General features: G+C 42.0%; 1 pseudogene; it reads left to right on the top strand.

The window, feature by feature from the left end:
- The first annotated feature begins 721 nt into the window (after nucleotides 1-721).
- LOC133367480 (vomeronasal type-2 receptor 26-like) lies at nucleotides 722-2,277 on the top strand (annotated as a pseudogene).
- Nucleotides 2,278-4,216: the final 1,939 nt, after the last annotated feature.

The following is a 4,216-nucleotide window of genomic DNA, read 5'->3' as shown; positions in this document are numbered from 1 at the left end:
TCCACCTTGTGGTTTTTCCCATTACAGTGTTACAAGAACACCTGCACTTGGCTGTCTTTCTCTTCTCCTAAAGATACAGGATCATTCTCAGGCTATGAGCCTGGCAACCGTAATCTGGGGGCAGTCTGTCAGATTGTAGGTGGGGCTGAAGCATTATGAAATATGGGTTGTAGCAGCTCCCTTTCTATGTTTTTCCTGTATGTATGTGTGTGTATGTGTGTGTGAAGATTGCTCTTTCCAGAGATCTGAATGGATTTTGTGCAGAAACAGGCCAAGAATAAAATGTGGTCAAGGCCTGCATGCAACATAGAGCTGGAAGCTCCTCACCTCTGCTCTAGGTGACAGTGGTGATTGGAGCTGATTGGTCAAATCCTCACCACAGTCCAGAAGAGTAGTTACTGTCAGTTACTAGCAACTGCTTCTCTTTGCCATTCACACTTCAGACTGGTGGGGCAAGAGGTGAGCGGCAAAGCCAGAAAGATGCATCATAGCTTGGAGACTCAGTGGTGACCTCTTCCCAGGCTTTGCCAAATGCCTTGAAGATACTGACCTGATGCCAGTGTTGTGTCCTTATGATGATCTAATTCAAAGGAATTTAGCTGAGAATGAGAGCAATAAGGAAAAAGTAGTTCATTTCCATCCCCAAAATGTCCTTACTTGTGTTTTCTATCAGATGATGCCCAGATCCAGCTGTGTCGAGAGCTGCCACTCAGGACAAAACATGTTCATCCAACAGGGAAAACAGGTGTGTTGCTATGATTGTGTTTGATGTCCTCAGGGGAAGATTTCATCCCACAGGGGTAAGTGAAAGAACTCAGGGTTGAGTGGGGAAAAGGTTTTACATTCCTAATACAGTAGGGCCCCACTCATATGGCGGGTTATGTTCTGGACCCCCGCTGTAAAGCGAAAACCGCTGTAAAGAGGTACTCATTGAATAGAATGGCGTGCGATGCTCGAAAACCGCCATAAAAGCGGAACAAGCGCCGTATGAGTGGGGCTTTAGACGAATTGCATCTAATTGAGACCGCTGTATTAGTGAATGGCTGTAAAACGAAGCACTGTAAAGCGGGGCCCTTCTGTACATGTATTTTTGCAAACATTTAGGTTCTAGAATTTTCCTGAAAAATTTGCAGAAGTGTGAACTTGAAGGATATCTGCCTTCTCATGTCTGTAATTGTTTTGTTTTGTAAATGTGAATTAAGTATATTCAAATTAGAATCCAAGGCAAATGGAATGCCTTCCCCATCTTTATGTATAATTTCAACAATGTATTTTGCTTTTCATCAAGGTAATTAATATCTGGGAGCTAAATATGGAAAACATTGGTGTACTTGGGAAATAATGAGCCTTCGCCTCTTGCTTCCAGATGCAGACGAATGTGAGAGGTGCCCAGAAGATCAGTATCCAAACCAGAAGCAGGACCAATGTCTTCCTAAAGAACTAAGCTATCTATCCTATGAAGAACCCTTGGGAGAAGTTTTAGCTTCCTTGTCTCTTTTCCTATCTGTGATCACAATTGTCATGTTAGGGACCTTTAGTCTGCACTGGGACACTCCCATTGTGAAAGCCAATAACTGGAGCATCACATGCACCTTGCTGTTCTCTCTGTTGCTTTGCTTTCTCTGTTCCTTCTTATTTATTGGCCGGCCTGGGAAGTTGACCTGTCTCTTCCAGCAAACAGCGTTTGGCATCATCTTCTCCATTGTAGTTTCTTGTGTGTTGGCTAAAACCATCACTGTGGTGCTGGCCTTCATGGCCACAAAGCCTGGAAACAGGATGAGGAAATGGTTTGGGAAAAGGCTGGCAATATTAGTCATAATTCTGTGTTCTCTTAATCAGATGGGCATCTGTGTTGTGTGGCTGGCAACCTCTCCCCCTTTCATAGAGTTTGATATGTATTCCCAGACTGGACAGATCATAGTGCAGTGCAACGAGGGCTCAGATAAGATGTTCTACATTGTCTTGGGCTACATGTGGTTTCTGGCCATTATCAGCTTCTTGGTGGCTTTCTTTGCCAGGAAGTTGCCGGATAGTTTCAATGAAGCCAAGCTCATCACTTTTAGCATGTTAGTCTTCTGCAGTGTTTGGGTGTCTTTCGTGCCAACCTATCTGAGCACGAAGGGGAAATACATGGTGGCTGTGGAGATCTTCTCCATCTTGGCCTCTAGTGCCGGCTTACTGGGTTGTATCTTCCTCCCCAAATTCTACATAATTATTCTGAGACCTGAGCTGAACACCAGGGAGCAGTTAGTAAGGAAAAAGAATGGTCACAGTTAAGGTTGGATGTGATATTATTGACAGGAATAATTAACTCCTGTGATGATTGACACCATCCTGAGATTGAGGGAGGGGGAGGGTTTGGGGATAGAAGGCAATAGCTACTTTAAGGTTTAAACTGTTTAACTTAGATAAGGACAATTATTTTCTGTTGTAAAGCAAGATTCAGCAAGATTTAGATTCATGGAAGAAATGGGTGTATCTCTGTTGGGAAGTAAAAAGACTAATAAAAATGAACATTCTACCAAACATTGATCTGATGATGATCTTCAGGATGTTTTGGAACACTCCCATGGTGAAAGTCAAGAACTAGAGCCTCACATGCACCCAGCTCTACTCTGTTATGCGCTGTTTTCTCCTTGAAATTACCTCCCCTATGAATTAAGGCAGGCACAAACAAAGCTGTCATTTTTATGTCTTCTATAAACTTATTTTCTCAGGTGTTTGCTTCATATCAATGTCAATTAGCTGTAACAACTTAATATGCCTGTTTTTGCCTAACCTTTGCTGCTTTTTATTCTGCAGGCTTCACTGTATTTATATACACCATATTGTGATAGTTTCATGAAATGTCATCTAGAAATAGTTTTAATAAATTAAACTAACAAAACCCCTTTGTACATCTGCTTCTGCAGATATGTGCTATATCCCTCACAGAGGTATAGTTTTAGATACTATCTAAGTAGGCAGTGGACATTCACTAAAACCTATGCTTTCTAAAGGTTTCCCTCCAGGTGTTAGAAAGTTAGATTTTTTTAAAAAAATGACAGAATATTATTGAGAAAGTGGATTATTGTTAGTCACTTCCCCATCTGTCAATATCTGTGAATTTACAATCTGCTTACACAGTCCAAATTGGAGCTCATAGATAGCTACATAGTTCCTCTATGGGAGGGCTGGGCAGAAGGGCTGACAGATGTCTGGGTGATTTTCAATAGACCAGGAAGGGTTTCTGACACCAACATAGTTGAACAACAAAACAAATTCTTCCATCTAAATTATGAAAACTAACTTGGAGCAGAATTTAGTCTGGCAGGGCCATTAGCTCAGCTTCATTCTGGTACAGAATATGTAGTCCTGGGCTCAGAATGTGCTCAAAGGGACCACTTTCTTCAATTTTAACTGTATGTATTTTGCACCTGGGTCTTCTTGGTGGATCCAGGGGTTCAGGTCAGAATGAAATCAGATCTGACAAGCCTGAAGTCTGACCACCCCTCTTTATGGGAATTGAATATTGTTGCATTCAGTGCTGACAGATTTGTGCCCAATCTCCCTATTTCATTTCTTCATACCCACATTTCTTCAATGGTTTTGAATCCAGAGGCGCATTCAACTACCTTTGAATATGATGTTCTTATGGGGGCCATAGTCTTTAGATAGCAATGTTTATTACTTCACAATGTGGTAAGCTGACCCTACTGTGTTTTCGGGCCATCCTGACTTAAATCACCCATATTAATAGTGACCAACTGAGAAAAGTGACATTAATGCCCAATTCCCCATACTGGAAGTTCCCAAGGTGAATACTGATCTCCATCCTGGACAGCCCCATGGTTGTAGATGTGGGCTGATCTCACCTTCAACTGACTCAGACCATGATTCATGTTCTTCCAAGTTCTTTTCATGCAGCATAATCATAATTTCTGCTATGACCTTGTTCATTTGATAGTAGAGCTGAAACTAGCCTCCAAGGCATCCAACATAGCTTGAATAACAGACTAAGGTTAATTCTGGATGAAAGAAGGTTTATATTTGGCCTACTCCAAAGCCCTAAGCATGGCCAAAATTGCTGCCATATCTGGCTCACCAGGGGCTAGAGGAACTCCTTTATGAAGAAAGGGTACAGGATACAGGTTCCCTGGGGTCATCCAATTAAGCTGAATATTGGAGGATTTAGGGTGGACAGAAGGCAGCACATCTTCACAAAGCATGCAGTTAT

This window comes from Rhineura floridana, chromosome 11 (assembly GCF_030035675.1).
Source record: "Rhineura floridana isolate rRhiFlo1 chromosome 11, rRhiFlo1.hap2, whole genome shotgun sequence".
In the NCBI taxonomy this organism is placed as follows: domain Eukaryota; kingdom Metazoa; phylum Chordata; class Lepidosauria; order Squamata; family Rhineuridae; genus Rhineura; species Rhineura floridana.
Note: the sequence above shows the minus strand (reverse complement) of the source record. Positions and strands in the feature narration are given on the sequence as shown.